General features: G+C 38.0%; 1 pseudogene; it reads left to right on the plus strand.

Moving 5' to 3' along the window:
• The window catches only part of LOC129523584 (ankyrin repeat domain-containing protein 18B-like), a 35,581-nt pseudogene extending 23,466 nt beyond the window's left edge, over positions 1-12,115 (plus strand).
• The last annotated feature ends 5,310 nt before the right edge of the window (positions 12,116-17,425 follow it).

Consider the following 17,425-nt stretch of genomic DNA (forward strand, 5'->3'; position numbering starts at 1 on the left):
AGTGTATCAGAGAGATATCTGCATTCCCATGTTTATTGCAGCAGCACTATTCACAATAGCCAAAATATGGAATCAACCTAAGTATCCATCAATGAATGAATGGGTAAAGGAAATGTGGTATATATACACAATGGAATATTATTCAGCCAGAAGAATGAAATTTTGTCATTTGTAGCAACATAGATGGAATTGGAGGACATTAAGTTAAGTGAAATAAGCCAGGTACAGAAAGACAAATATCATGCTCTTACTCATATGTGTGGGCTAAAAAAATGGGAGGTAGTGAACAGAATAGTGTTTAGCAAAAACTGGGAAGGGTAGTGGGAGGAGGGCATGAAAAGGGGTTGGTTAACGGATATAAAAATACAGTTAGATAGATAGAAAGAGTAAGATCTAGTGTTTAGTAGCACAATAGGGCAACTATAGTTAACGGTAATTTATTTTGTATTTCACAACTTTCTCAACACTAGGAAACAATAAATGTTTGAAGTAATGAATATCCCAGTTACCCATATCTGATCATTACACACTGTATGCTTGTATCAAAATATCACAGGTACTCTATAAATATGTACAACTATTATGTTTTCATAAAAATTAAAAATAAAAACTAAACTATTAATTGTTCTACTTTGTGGACATAAAATATCTTTCCATTTATTTGTGTTTTCTTCCATTTTCTTTCATCAGTGTTTTATAGTTTTCAGTATACAGTTCTTTCACCTCCTTGGTTAAATTTACACCTAAGTATTTTATAAGTTTTTTGTTGCTATTGTAATTGGATTGCATTCTTTTTTTTTTTTTCTGCCTCCCAGGTTCAAGCGATTCTCCTGCTTCAGGCTCCCGAGCAGCTGTGATTACAGTCACCCGCCATCATGCCCGGCTAATTTTTTTTTGTATTTTTTAGTAGAGACAGGGTTTCACCATGTTGGTCAGGCTGGTCACTCTAACTCCTGACCTCAGGTGATCTGCCCACCTCGGCCTCCCAAAGTGCTGGGATTACAGGCGTGAGCCGCTGCGTCCAGCCGGGATTGTATTCTTAATTTCCATTTTGGATAACTCACTATCAGTTTATAGAAATAGTAAATCACCCTTTGTGGATAAAGCATAGGTACTCAGCAGTTAGGAATAAACCCTTCAGCTAATGTCTAAGTTGCTTTCATTGTTACTTTATCTGTTTGATTTCTTGTCTAAAGTTTGATAATGGCAACTAACCCATTTTTAAGAGAAATTAAAATGGATAACATGCATGTGATATTCTGTGAAAATTGCATGACTTCTTTTAATTAATTTAAGGAAACTATAGATGTGTAGTTAGGGCTTTAAACCAAACTGGTGTAATTTATTTTCTGCTAAATCACAAAGTTATTTGATTGAATTGACAAGTAATATTGTTTTGTTTTATTTTTAATTCGTTACTGTGCAAATTCACATTTGGGGAATGTAAGATTATATAGGAAACCTTGAACCACCTTTAAATAACTATATTTTTATTTATTAAGCCACAAACAGTTTAGTTATGTTGTTATGAGCAAATATATTTACTATTTTTTCTCTGCAATAGGAATAGAGATTTCTTTTGCTCTCCTATCTCAACTGAAAAGGATATATTTTCTGGATCACTGCCATTGGCTCCTTCTATACTATTTAATAAATATATGCATTTCATAGTGTTAGGCTTCTATAAATACACTACTAACTTCTCTTCACTATAAATGAACTTGAGCAACTCTCATATCTACAATTTCTAGCACCAGGAAAGTGACGTTTTCCTTTGAGATGGGGAATAGGCCTTTTGAGGTCATGGTGGAGTCATATACTCCCTTTTATGACAATTAGCACCACGTGAGGGCAGAGAGGAATGTAAAAAAAGTATCATTTCAAGTTAATAAGCTACAACCTGCCACCACCGATGGCATGTCCACTTACAGCTCACGAGCCAGCTCTTCATCAGTAAGTGCTGCTTTGCAGTGGTTTGTAATTGAATTGTATGATGTAAATGTGGAGACAGCCAATCATGATGTTACAGGATCTTTGGGGTGTCGATTTTCTTGCCCAGAAACCTCTGTGGACAGTGGCATCTTTGCCTGAGCTCTTGTCCTGCATCCAGGAAAATGAGGTACGCAGACAAAGGAAGGGCGAAGAAGATTAAGAGGAGGTTTATTTAGTGTTAGAACATCTCAGAGAAGACCCACAGTGGGTAGCTCCTCTCTGCAGGCAGGTCGTTCGGTGGAGTGTTCAGCTTTCAGCAGAGAGGAGGCCCTGGCGAGCGTGGCTGCTCTCCGCAGGCTGGTCATTTGGAGGTCTCTGCGGGTCTCTGAAGCTCTCAGTATAGGGGAGAGTTCGTCTCTGCAGCTGGTCATCCCATCGTCTCTCTGTCCTCTGCCCTCTCTGGTAGAGCCCAGGGCTTTTATGTACCTCAGAGGGGAGGAAGTACCTGCCAATTGGTCCATGAGCAGCCATTGGCGGCCCAGAGGAGGGACAGATCCCCAGTCCTGTCCACAGGATTGGCAGTCTGGCTCCCAGCCTTCAGGCCCTCCCCGGCTTGAAGGTGGGGCTTTACTGGGGACCCATCCGCTTCTGCCCAGGACTCTCCCTCCCCCTGCCATTCAAGGCCCCAGGGCTCGACCAACCCTGTTGGGAGATTAAAGCGGGTGACAGAAGAGGAGAGAGACCAGGCAGTGAGAGCAGACATCCCAGAGCCAGCGGGGGGTGGCGGGTGCAGGCTGCCAAGATGCCAGGGTCCTGCGCCTGAGACAGTGGCCTCAGTTGCACCCAGGGAGCTCCCACCCAGCCAACTCAGAAGGGGCGGGGCTTCTGCTTGTCCTCGTCTCCTGCCTGCTCCATGGATCCGGAAGCCCAGGTCTGCAGCAGTGGGTTGGGTGGCTGCAGCTGCACCCAGGAGGGCAGATCCTGTCGGTTCCCAGCCACCTCCAAGAGCACAGGGAAGCTTGGATCCACAGCTGCAGTTTGGGGTGGGCTACAGCCTGCTCCGTAGAGCAGGAGGCCTGGGTCTGCAGCCGCACCAGGGAACTCATACCCCAACTCAGAAGGGGTGGGGCTCCCACCAGCTTCATGGAGTATGCAGGCCCAGCCATACCTCCCTGCTGTAGCCTGCATGATGGCAGCAGCTGCTGCCATCAATGAGAGAAAAAAAGACAAATTTACCAATATCAGTAATGAGAGAGGTGATCTCACTACATACATTACATATATTAAAAGGCATAATAAGAGATTACAATGCAAAGCTGTATGCCAGTATGTTTGACAGCTTAGAAGAAAAGACAAATTCCTTGAAAAATGTAAACTACTAACACTGACTCAAGAAGAAATAGATGACATGAATAGTCTATTAATTAGATTGAGTTTATAGTTAAAAACCTTCCCACAAAAAAAATTCCAGGCCCAGATGGCTTCGCTGGAGTTTTCTAGCAAACATTTAAGGAAGAAATAACAAATAAACATAAACTCATTCAGAAGATTGAAGAGGAGAGAATACTTTTGAACTCATTCTATAAGTCCAGCATTATTCTGACACCACATTCAGACAGACATTTTTTTTTCTTTTTTGAGACGGAGTCTCGCTCTGTCACCCAGGCTGGAGTGCAGTGACGCAATCTTGGCTCACTGCAAGCTCCGCCTCCCGGGTTCAAGTGATTCTCCTGCCTCAGCCTCCCGAGTAGGTGGGATTACAGGTGCCCACCACCATGCCCGGCTAATTTTTTGTATTTTTAGTAGGGACAGGGTTTCATCATGTTGGCCAGGCTGGTCTTGACCTCCTGACCTCGTGATCCGCCCACCTTGACCTCCCAAAGTGCTGGGCTTATGGGCGTGAGCCACCGTGCCCAGCCTAGACAGACATTTTTAAAAAATAAAAATACAGTCCTTCATGACCACAGATGCAAAAAAACTTAACAAAGTTTCAAAAAAGTGACTTATACCAGTAATTCAAGTTTAGTTTACCATAATAAAATCAACCAAAGCAATTTGGCATAAAGACAAACATTCTGCAAAACAATTTGGCAGTTTCTTAAATGTTAAACAGATACCTACCATATGACATAGCTATTCTTGTCTAGGTATTTACCCAAGAGAAATGAAAGGATATTTTCATATGACCAACTGTGCATAAATGGTCATAGTAGCTTATTTATAACGGATGAAAACTGGACACAATTCAAATGCCCATCTTCAAGTGAATGAACACACAAATTGAGCTATATTCACACAACGAGATACTAGTCAGCAATAAAAAGGAATGAACTATTGATACATATCACACATTGATGAATTTCAAAATAATTCTGTTGAAAGAAAAAAGCCAGATAAAGAAAAGTAAGTACTATGTGGTTCCATTTATATGACATTCTGGAAAATAGAAACTAATCATGAGAGAGATCAGATCTGTGGTTGCCAGGGATTTGAGGGAAGCAGGGAGGTTATGGGGGAGGGGTTATCAAGAGGGAGGAGAATATTTTGCTGGGGTGATGGATATATTCCTTATTTTAATTGTGATGATAGTTTCATGGTTGTATACATATGTAAAAATTTAACAAGTTCTGCACTTTAAGCATGTGTGTTCATTATATGCCAATAAAGCCTCCATATGGCTGTTAAACAAAAATTACTGAACTGCTAAATATGTGTATCACTCTAGGAAATGAAAGACATCTCTTCAACTGCTTTTGTGTCTTGACTTTTTTCCCAAAGGAAGACCTATATTTTGCTTCATTTCTTTCTACTCTACATTTCTTTTTACTCTGCTTGCATTTAGTTTTAAAAAAAAGCTCTCTGTTGGTGATTTCTAATCTGTTTTAAAGTAAATAATTGTACTGTCCAATTAGAGACTGAGATAACTCATGAATTATCAGACAGGTTGTTCTGTACAATATATATGATTTTCAGTACTAATATTACACTGTGAATTCAGAATTGTGAGTCTGTATATACATACCATAGTCTTATAAATAACTTCAACTTGCAATAATTAACTTGCAGTTAATTCTTACAGTAGCATGAGTTTGGGCCTCTTAAAAAAAGAACTAAAACCAACTCCCTGCCTGAGAATAGAAACACACACACAGACCAAATTGAATAATCTTGTTTTCTCACTTACAATTGTGGGCATTCATTTATGGAGTTCTTGGCAGCTATGTTAGCATAAAACCCCACCTATAATTATCATTCATATTAGGATAATATTTCACAAATGTGGTCAGTATTGTCTTCTGCAACATTACAGTTAGTTGGTGGAATAAGTTCTAGTGTTGTACAGCACTATATGGTAACCACAGTAAACAACAGTGTGTTGTCTTTTTTTTCAGATAGCTGGGAGAGAGGATTTTTCATGTTACCAACACAAAGAAATGATAAAGGTTTGAGGTGATGGACATGCTAATTACCCTGATTTGATCATTATACATTGTATACATCTACTGAAATATCCCACTGTAACCCATAAATATGTACAATTATTATGTGTCAAGTAAAATATGAATATATATAGTAAATAAATAAAGGAAGTAATGTGCCATTACTTAACATTTCATTAAATGTATGTTTCCAAAATTATATTTGTTCTTGAGACCTTTTGAGTGATCACAGTTTCTGCTATTCTCCATAAGGCCTCAGTTTGACAGGGTGAGGAAATCGTGAATAAAACACAAAGGAATGTGTTTGTATTTGCAGTGCTTCCCTTGCAGGTGAAATGGCCACCAGACCCAGGCTTTCTGGAATGCATTCATTTTCTGCAGTTGAAAGGGATGATCCCGGATCTGAAAGAAAGAGCCACAGTGACTCCAAGAGTGGAGCCAGGGCATGCTGGACACTGCATAGCTATGGCCATGTGTGTCACCTCCGAGGGAGATGTGAGAGAAACGCAGAGGGATCGCTTGTGACTGTGCCTTCTCGATGTAGGATGGACTGTTCTGCTCAAATAGTAAGTGTGACCAAGGAGCCGGTGAACATAGGAAGCAAAGAATATTTCATTTGATATTATAAGGAATGCGACAATTCTAGTCACTTGAAAGTGAACTATATCTGTCGAGAATTCCTAGTTTTAATTGGGAAGAAATGTGCTTCTCTTTTTGAAAAGCCACAGGTTATTGCTTTTATATCTAATATCAGTCCTCTCTGGATCTCTCAAAAGATTTTCTGTATATCCTACCATTTTCCTTCTGTTGCTGCAGTTTGGAAGTAGTTTGTTATCAAAGCATCATTGCTATTTATGACAATGACTAAGAAATGCAAGAATATTTGGAACACTGTAGAAAAAATATTTTAGCCTGGAAGGCAAATACTAATTTGAGGAACTATTGATCTGTTATAAATCAGGACCACTCAGACATTTAGCTCTAAGACTTTTGTATGTCTGTTGTTGGAGGCGTATAGTGGGGGGCATGACTCAGCTTCTGCTTAAGTACGAGGTGTTGTCTGCAGCGAAGGAAGAATTTGATTGTAGTATCAACAGAACCAGACAGAACTCTTTGAATATAACTATATATCTTGGAAACGGACTCATCAAAGCTATTAGATTACATGGCATCATTTAAGCATCATTGGCCTCTGTACTTTTCATTATCTGTACTTTTCATTATGGAGTATAATAGGCTTTATTTGGTACAGAAATTGGGTCTAAGATGGAAACAACTTGTGATTTTTGAATAAACTTTTGGGGATTAGTTACTTTGATGTTGTCAAGATAGCACCATAGTAAGTCCTCTGCCTTTCCTCTTGATTTATTTATAATTTAGAATCAGTTTATGATTTTAAAAAATGTGACAGACACAGTGGCATGCACCAGTAGTACCAGCCACATGGGAAACTGAGGCAGAAGGATCACTTGATCCCAGAAGATAGAGACCACCCTGGGCAACATAGTGAGAGCCCCATCTCAAAAAAAAAAAAAAATCAATTCCCAATACCATTCCAGAACACTTTTAATATAACCAGATGAAATTGTGATCACTTCTTTACTGTAACGTTTAAAATGGTCCTCAGTCCATATTTAAGTAAAATCTTAGTGTTTCTGTGTAACCTAATATATTAGGAGAAAAATTGTATTGCATTTGAATAGGAAATAACTCTGAATTGAGGGTTATTTCTTTTAACAGTTGCAATTAGATTGGTTAGTGACAATTATCTGTAATTTTCAGGCAATGCCTAGGCAAGTGCCCAAGACACAGTAGCCTCCTCCTTGCCTCCGTGTGTGTGTGTGTGTGTATGTGTGTGTGTTGAGGGTGGTAACATTTCTGGGAATTTGTCTTACATAAAATGATACCACCTTTCACAAAATGACTAGAGGAAGTTGGAAATCCCACTATCCTGGCTTCCTGCTGAGCAATATCTGCTTCTCTTTCTGACTCAGGCTGATGTCACTGTATACTTAGTTTCACTTCTGCAGTAAATAAGGGAGAGCTTTATTATAAAAGACAACTTCTATTGATTTTCAAGGGGGTGGGTGGTTGTCAAGCTCACTCCTTTCTATGCACTGAGGGAAAATTATCGTAAGCGATCTGTAAAACAATAGATGAAAAAAGAGGAGATAAAAATTAAATAAAATTTAAATAAAAACTAGGATCCTAAGTGGAAAAATAGCTTTAAATTAGAAATTGATACCAAAAAATAATGATGTGTAATCTAAGTTGAAAATATTTTGAAGACTATCAGGATATCTCCCTTAAATGTTATTTAGTTCTGAAAAATATGTATTGAAGAACTGTTATATTTTACTTTATGTCTTATATTAAATGTGCTAAAATTAAAAAGAAACAAGTAGATAAAAGTAAAGATTGTATTATTATTTTATCACCCAGGTTATTTCAAGACTGGAGACATTCTTTAAATAAACCTAAATTATGACTCCTTGCACTTAAGTTTTGCTAACATAAAAAGTATGTATGATTTCGGAGATTTCTGCATATTTTGGAATGAGCTCTTCAGTTGCTTGTAATTTCCAAGAAGATTACCCATTTTACCCTTAACGAAAACCCCTGTTCCTTTACTGCCTTGCTGCTTCACTTCATGGGGATATGTCACTGACCAGACAAACGATCACATTGAATTTCTGAGCCACGCTGTTTTGTATGGTTAAAATAAGATGCTCAAGGTATGATTTCACAAATCACATGGTTATTGCCATGCAAGGAGAATTTGTTTTCTTAAGTTCACAATGCTCGAAAAGGAGAAGAATAATGTGAACAAATCTACAGGGAATACACTCAAAAGATGAGGCACATTAACCACAGAGGGAGTGAGTTCCAAATATTAAAGTCTAGTTCCTGAAGTAGAAATGGAAGCAGACCTCTGTGGAAAGGCAAATCGAATGAAAGTTTGAGGTGCACCTTTTTTTCAAGCGAATTCTCTGGAGAGATGGCGTCTGACACCATGGAGATACTCAAAGACACCTAGGGTCCCTTGACACCAGTGGGTGGTGCCAGTGATGCAGGCGAGGCTTCAAAGCTCAGCGGCTGACAGGGTTGGGCGCTGTTGCTGCATGAGTTCAGTCTCCCAAGAAGTGACTGGCAGGGCAGCCCTGTCAAAGAATATGCTCTCCATTTTTGGAGAAGTGGCTGAGACTTACTGAAGTTCTCAACGTGTTCATCGAGCTCTTATGTTTATATGTATTTTGAAATCCAGTGGTTGAGGTCAGTAACTCACATATGATGGGTCTGATGAGCTCTGACATTGCATTCTTTCCCCGCCCCCCACCCCCCAGACGGTTTCTTGCTCTGTCACCCAGGCTGGAGTGCAGTGGTGTGATCTCAGCTCACTGCAACCTCTGCCTCCTGGGTTCAAGTGATTCTGCTGCCTCAGCCTCCTGAGTAGCTGGGATTACAGGTGCACGCCACCACACCTGGCTAATTTTGTATTTTCAGTAGAGACGGGGTCTACCATGTTGGCCAGGATGGTCTCAAACTGCCTGCTCTCAAACTCCTGACCTCATGATCCTCCGTCCTCGGCCACCCAAAGTGCTGGGATTACAGGCAGAAGCCACCGCGCCCGGCAGACACCGCATTCTTGAGGGCTGGAGGGAGTACAGTCTAAGTTCTTGTTACAGCAAAACATAGCAAACTATGCAAGTCTTTGGAATAATTCCAAAACTACATAACAGACATGAGCTCCAAGCTTACTGATTTATGTGTGTGCCTTCTCTGAGGAATATCTTTTGGTTATCCTTGTGCAACATGGCAAATATTTTTCAAAGTGAATGAGAGTTAATGAGAAAATCAAATTATAAAAATATTATGGCAATGAGGTGGATCATCGCAGTGTTCAAGCTACACATAAAAAAATGACATGCCTTCCAACTTTCATTCTCTTTTATTTTTCAGTAATATTCAAAATATTTATTGCAAAAGTTAGCATTTCAATGATGAAATTAAGATGCCTTTCAGTTCAAGTTTGGCAATTTTACATATTTGATGTGAAACTCTGATTCGAAATGTTGCTGGGGGTCTTTAGTATTGCATATGAATAATAAAAATCAAATTTGCCATTTATATTGAAATAAGATATACAGTATTTTATATGGCAAATGTTTCTCTTTTAAGAGAAGAAGAGAAATATTAAGGTGGTTATTACTCAAGTGAATCCTACTTAAAAGTAACTTTCTAAAAGTTGAGAAGTCACTTATGCATACCTACATGAGGAAGAAAGTTGAATTGACTGTCATTCATTCAGCCCAGTGGGACATCAAACTCTCCAAACCTTTCACAGTAGGAAAACAAAGCCAGGCCTCCTTAACTATGCTACATGGCAAGTCAAAACATGAACATAATATCTGAAAAAGCCTGAAAAACATCTCTGGCTAACTAGATCTCATTGCAGGCAGTGAGAGAGTGGTGGCAAATGTGAACATGTCTGTGTGGGGTGGTGGCAGGGGAATTGAAATATACGAATCCAAGGAAAACTGACTCTTGGCAAATTACTTGTTTTGGTGCTCCTCTTCATTTTTTTTATTATGGTAGAAGACTTTGTATACAAATTTCTCACTGTACAAAAAACAAGTTCTTCAGTTATTGCATTTCTGCAATATATTAAAATACATGAGAAAATCACATTAAAAAGAGGCATGATTATAGAAACAAAATGTTATTACAATACGATATCAACTTATAATTCATAATTATATTTGTAAATATCAAATTATAAGTAATTTATGAGAAATTAGAGCCAAAGCTTTTCATACTTAATTTAGTGTTTTTCTAAAGGAAAAACGTGGTGAAAGAATTGTAGAGAAGACACAGCTTATCATTAATCCATTTGTCTTGATACTTAACACAGTATTCGTGGCGCATTGGTTCCAGGACTCCCTGGGGATACCAAAACCCATGGATGCTTGAGTTCCTTATGTAAATGATGAAGTATTTGCATGTAACCCACACATACACTCTCTCTTTAAATAATCTCTAGATTACTTATAATTCCCAATGCAATGTAAACACTATATAAATCGTTGTTTTACATACTGTTTTAAAATTTGTGTTATTTTTAATTTTTGAAGATATTTTATCCATGATTGGATGAATCCATGGATGTAGGACCTATGGATAGGAAGGGCTGACTGTAACTGAGCTCAGAGATTCTGGAAAAGCACTTAAGTAATCAATATTCCAGGAAAGGGGACTTAAAAAGTATCCTTGACTCCACATGAGAAGTTTTAAATACAGTTTTTTTTTTTCCTTTTTAGGGAGTTTGCAGGTCAGGTACAGGCTAGACTGACATCAAGATTCTGATTCCTTTTACTTTGATTTAAAAAACTTAGCTGATAGCAGTTTCACCATTTTAGAATGAACATGAAAGAAGCAATTGTAGAGGTAACACACTAATTAAAATTATGACTTTCTAGCATCAATGACTTTACACAAACATTTGATAATAAATGACTGGGAAAAAATGCCCAACCAATGATGTACATATATATATATATGTATGTATAAGTAAGAAGTGAAGTAAAATATAATTACAGAGTTTTGTTTGGTTTTGCTTTTGTTCTTTGCTTTGCTTTTGTTTAACAATGAGAATCTATCCAAACTATTATTAACATTTGATTACTTAGATGCCAACTTTTGCTTTTAGTTCATAAGGAAACATAGTCGATTTTATTGCTGGATACTACTGGTAGAAACTTTGAATTGATATTTCGGTGAAAACCTATTTTCATTGAATTGTCAAACCACAAATGCTATATATAATAGCAATTTAGAACAAGAAAAACAACCTGATTTTGATTAAAATGAGGATAAATAATGAAAAGTCACCACAAAATAAACTTTACTCTGTTACTGGCTTTTGAAGAAAATCATTTAGATATTAAATCTATAGATAGAACATTTCTCTGCCTCATGTAATATTTTATTCTTACTTAAAAGGTTTGAGTTATAAAGTAATGCATTGTATTTCTTTGTAGATCTTCCCAGTTATAGATATCCTATGAAGCAAAGTAAATTGGGAAAGGAGATAGCAGGTGGAGTGGCAGCTTATGGAATTCTATAAGTTGGTTAAAAATATTTTCCTTTTAGTATATAAATCTTGGAATTGATCTCTTAATCTTTTTGGTAGCACTAACAGGTGGTTTATTTTATGATTTTTTCCCCTTGGTTTCCCTTTGCTTCCTGTCTTTTTATCACAAAGTTACTCTTCATTTGAATGCTTCTATTGGAAGAAATTGTTAGGTTAACAGAATGCAAGGAGACAAGTCATTCTGTCAGGTACAGAATTCAGTGCTGTCAAATTTCTTGTATTGGGGAAAATTTTAGGTAGGTGGAAGAAAAACCTTTCCCTTCACATAGCAGATCAAAAGTGTCATGTCACAAGCATGAGAACCATTTGTCATGCTGAAAGAAACTTCTTTTCTTAAGTTTATGAATAATTACATCATGAGTGACAATCAAGATAAAAACTGTACTTTTATCTAAGTGCACATGTAATCATGAGTAAAGTGCTTCCTGAAAGATGAGCAAGTATATTGCTTGAAAAATAATCTTACACTTATCTGTCTCACTTAGCAATCAAGCACAATGAAACGTGTTATTCTAATAATTCAGGCAAGAAAAAATGTGATCAAAGTATGTGTAAAATTCATAGCTTCTGTCTGTGTCTTCATCAGTGGTCAACCCAGAAACTTTCACTTAATAAGACAACTAAGATTAAGTTTGGAATAAAAGAACTGTATGAATTAATTTTAGAATGCTATGTTATTTGTCTTCTGACTTATGAACTGTATGAATTAATTTTAGAATGCTATATTATTTGTCTTCTGCCTTCATTTAGTTCTTATGGAATTTGAATTTTTCATAAAAAATGGTTCTGAGCAAGTGCTGCAGTGGATACAAGATAACTGGATCCTAGCACTGGCTCTTCCATTTACAAGTTGCACCATAGACTGTGACAAGGTATCTGATATAGTTTGGCTCTTCTCTGTGTCCCCACCCAAATCTCACATTGAATTGTAATCCCCAGTGTTGGGGGAGGGAACTGGTGGGAGGTAACTGGATCCTGGGGGAAGATTTCCCCCTTGATGTTCTTGTGATAATGAGTTCTCTCAAGATCTAGTTGTTTAAAAGTGCGTAGCACCACCCCCTTCACTCTCTCTCCTGCTGGCCAAGTGAATATGTGCTTGCTTCCTCTTCACCTTATGCCATGATTGTAAGTTTCCTGAGGCCTCCCCAGCCATGCCTCCTGCACAGCGTATGGAACTGAGAGTCAGTTAAGCCTCTTTTTAAAAATAAATTGCCCAGTGTCAGGTAGTTCTTTATAGCAATAAACTAATACAGAAAATTGGTAGCAGAGAAGTGGGACATTGCAATAAAGATACCTGAAAATGTGGAAGTGACTTTGTAACCAGGTAGCAGGCAGAGGTTGAAACAGTTTGTAGGGATCAGAAGAAGACAGGAAGATAAGGGAAAGTTTGGAACTTCCTAGAGACTTGTTGCATGGTTGTGACCAAAATGCTGATAGTGATATGGACAGTGAAGTCCAGGCTGAAATGATCTCAGATAGAGATGAGGAACTTATTGGGAACTGGAGTAAAGGTCACTCTTGCTATGCTTTAGCAAAGAGACTGATGGCATTGTGCCCCTGCTCTAGGGATCTATGGAACTTTGAACTTGAGAGAGGTGGTTTAGGGTATCTGTTGGAAGAAATTTCTAAGCAGCAAAGCATTCAAGAGGTGGTCTGGATGCTTCTAAAAGCCTATGCTTATTTGCATAAACAAAGAAAATGACCTGCAACTGGGACTTACATTTAAAAGGGAGCAGAGCATAAAAGTTCAGAAAATTTGCAGCCTGGCCATGAGGTAGAAAAGAAAACCCATCTTCTCGGGAGTAACTCAAGAAGTCTGCAGAAATTTGCATAAGTAAAGAGGAGCCAAATGTTAATAGCCAAGACAAGGGGGAAAATGCCTCCAAGATATTTCAGAGACCTTCAAGGCAACCCCTCCCATCACAGGCCTGGAGGCAAAAATGGTTTTGTGGGCCAGGCTCAGGGACCCACTGCTCTGTGCAGCCTAGGGACATGGCATCCTGTATCATGGTCACTTCAGCTCCAGCCTTAGCTAAAAGGGTCCAAGATACAGCTTTTCCATTGCTTCAGAGGGTGTAAGCCCCAAGCCTTGGTGACTTCCACATTGTGTTGGGCCTGCAGGTGTGCAGAAGGCAAGAGTTGAGGTTTGGCAGCCTCTACCTAGGTTTAAGAGGATGTGTGGATGTCCAGGCAGAAGTCTGCTGCAAGGGTAGAGACCTCATGGAGATCATCTACTAGGGCAGTGCAGGGGGGAAATGTGGGGTTGGAGGCCCCACACAGAGTCCCCACTGGGGCACTGCCTTGTGAAGCTATGAGAAGAGGGCCACTGTCCTCCAGATCCCGGAATGGTAGATCTGCTGACATTTTGCACCATGTGCTTGGAAAAGCCACAGGCACTCAATTCCAGCCTGTGAAAGCAGCCATGGGGGCTGTATGATGCAAAGCTACAGGGGCAGAACTTTCTAAGGCCTTGGGAGGCCACCCATTGCATTAATGTATCCGGGATGTGAGACAAAGTCAAAGGAGATTATTTTGAAGCTTTAAAATGTAATGACTCCCCTGCTGGATTTCAGACTAGCATGGGACATGTAGCCCTTTTGTTTTGGCCAATTTCTCTCATTTGGAATGGGAACATTTACACAATGACTGTACCCTTATTTTATCTTGGAAGTACCTAATTTGTTTTTGGTTTTATAGGCTCATAGGCAGAAAGGACTTGCCTTGTTCCAGATGACATTTTGGACTTGGACTTTTGAGTTAATACTGGAAGGAATTAAGACTTTGGAGGACTTTTGGGAAGGCATGCTTGTGTTTTGAAATGTGAGGACGTGAGATTTGGCAGGGACTAGGGGTGGCATAATATGGTTTGGCTATGTGTTGCCACCCAAATCTCATGTTGAATTGGGACCTGGTGGGAGCTGATTAGATCATGGGAGCAGATTCCCCCTTGCTGTTCTCATGATAATGAGTGAGTTATCATGAGACCTGATGTTTTAAAAATGTATGGCACTTCCCCCTTCACTCTTTCTCTCCTGCTCTGCTATGGTAAGACATGCTTGCTTCCCCTTCACCTTCTACCATGATTGTAAGTCTCCTGAGGCTTCCTAGTTATGCTTCCTGTACAGCCTGTGGAACTGTGAGTCAATTAAACCTCTTTTCTTCATAAATTACCCAGTCTCACTGGGCACAGTGACTCATGCCTGTACTCCCAGCACTTTGGGAGGCTAAGGTGGGTGGATCATGAGGTCAAGAGATTGAGACCATCCTGGCCAACATGGTGAAAACCTGTGTCTACTAAAAATACAAAAATTAGCTGGGTGTGTTGGCATGTGCCTGCACTCCCAGCTACTCAGGAGGCTGAGGCAGGAGAATTACTTGAACCCGGAAGGCAGAGGTTGTAGTGAGCCAAGACTGTGCCACTGCTCTCCAGCCTGGCTACAGAATGAGACTCCATCTCAAAAAAAAAAAAAAAAATTCCCCAGTCTCGGGCAGTTCTTTATAGAAGTGTGAGAACAGACTAATACAACAACTATTCTTCTGTGTCTGTTTTTTCATCTGTAAAATTGAGGAGATTGGAATAAACGATCCCTTTATATCCCTTCTACTTTTGATGCTTTATGAATCCAGGTTAAAGTGTGTGGTACAATTTAAGAAGGCTCCTTTTAATATTTGTATATCCATTAAGGGCTCTTAGCTCACATCTTCAGTATTATTCAATGACTCTCTCTTTCTCTCTTCCTCCTTCTCTCTCTTTACCCTCATTCAGATCAACATATAGAACATTTCCATTACCTAGGAAGTTTCCTGTGTCCTTTCCAAAACAATCTCTTATCACCATTGATTAGTTTTGCCTCTTCTTGAACATATAAATGGAATCATACAGTATGTCATCTTGTGTCTTGCTCATTTCCCTGAGCAAAATGTTTTGATATTCCTCCATTTTTTGGTAGATATTTTTACTTCATTCCTTTCCACTGTTATGTACTCTTCCATTATATGAATGGAATTCATACAATAGACTTGTTTATCCATTCTTTTATTGATGAATTTTTGGGTAATTTCCAATTGCTGGCTATGAATCTCCTTTATTAGCTTTGCAGCTGTAATGAAACTTTTAGTCATTTCTCTCAAGATCACAATATGTTCTCTTAAGTTATTAGTACTTTGGCCACTTCCCAAAGAATGCAAGATCCTTACAAGTTTACTTCCATGTATTTGTGTATCTCTCACCCTTGTGCCATTGTTGTAATACACTTTTTTATTGCATTTTATATTTCTACAAGATATTATTATTATTGTAGTTTTAAAAAGCTTTCATTACTATTTACTCATGTTTGCCCTTTCTCTGCACTTCATTTATTCTTGCATTCTCCCCTGCTGCTTTTGTTTTCTGGTTTTTGATTGCCAATAAGAGCTACAGAAAATCATGAGATATTTCTTTTAATTGTTTCTATATTTAAAGTTTAATTGTTTTTGTGCTTATTGTTAGTAACTTTTTGAAACACCTTTCATTCCTTTAAGTAGAGAGGCTCTTCAGCCAAATTTTTATTCCTTAATATTTCCTTTTTCTTCCAGACATTTTGTTGTTGATGAGAGCAGAAAAGATTTCCCTTTTTGGAAAATATTATCAGGCAAAATATTTTATGGGCAAATGCCTCCATAACCTGAAACAATTGAAAGAATTCTGGATTGAAATGATAGAAATTTTATTGGTTTCTGGATTTCTTGCTGTAGATTTTTTAAGAGAAAAAATGTATTAAATCTGTTTTTGAAGTGACTAAGCAACTCTACTAAAAATTGTCATGCAAGTGAAAATTGTCCTCAGCTTCTTAGGCTACCATGTGACATTTACTTCACTACTTAGCTTCACCCAAATCACGCTTTTCCCATCCCTTTCTTGCCTGAGATGCTTAATGTTTTTTCTCCTTTTTTTCTGTCAAAACCAAAGTATATTTGTTTTTCCATGCTAAGAGTTGATAAAATATTGTCCCACTGAGGCATAAATTAGTAAGAAAATGCCAACTGTTAGTTCTCCCAGTTGGTTTTATTTTTTCATTACATTTTAGTAGGAAAAATAGGTTTTAAGTTAAAAGAAAGGAACCCAAAGATGGAGTTTCAAGACATCCAATAGGAAAGACAGATAGAAATACATTTCTCTATATAGATATGTGTACATATGTTTATACATATAAATATAGATATAGATATGTGTACATATGTTTATACATATAAATATAGATATAGATATGTGTGTATGTACATATTTCTGTATCAGTCATGGTCCAGGTGTAATTTAAAACTATTTATGGGAAATATTACATAAAGCACATTTATTTATTAAAAAGAAGGATTTCCATAGTGGAGTATAAAGTTCTTTAAACAGTTAATAGGAAGACTAGTCAGGACAGAATTAGAAAAATGTATGTGAACCATCTCCAAGATATGAGAGAATTACGTGCCAGGTGTACCATAAAACAAATTATATTAGTGTTGAATATTGCATATAAGAATATAACATAATTATGAATATAAAATATATATTATAAATAGAATGCCATTTACCAAGGTTTTCCACATTAAATAATACTGTTTTTTAACCTTAAAACATACATTGTAATAAAAGTTATGATGTTCAGGATTCTAAGTATAGCATGACAAAACCCTTCTCCTATTATTTTCTTTAAAATATACATAAAAAACTTCTGCTGCTTTTTGGTGGATAATAACACACACACATGTACACACACACACATGCATCCCCATTACCTTTTAATGGAAAAAGGCAAGTCCTTTAATGGGGACACATGCATCCCTATTACCTTTTAACGGGACAGTCACCATTAAAAATGTCTGCAGTTATGTATTTCTAAAATCAGCTCTGTGGGTAAGAAATTTAATGTAG

Source organism: Gorilla gorilla, chromosome 12 (genome assembly GCF_029281585.2).
Source record: "Gorilla gorilla gorilla isolate KB3781 chromosome 12, NHGRI_mGorGor1-v2.1_pri, whole genome shotgun sequence".
Taxonomy (NCBI): Eukaryota; Metazoa; Chordata; class Mammalia; order Primates; family Hominidae; genus Gorilla; species Gorilla gorilla.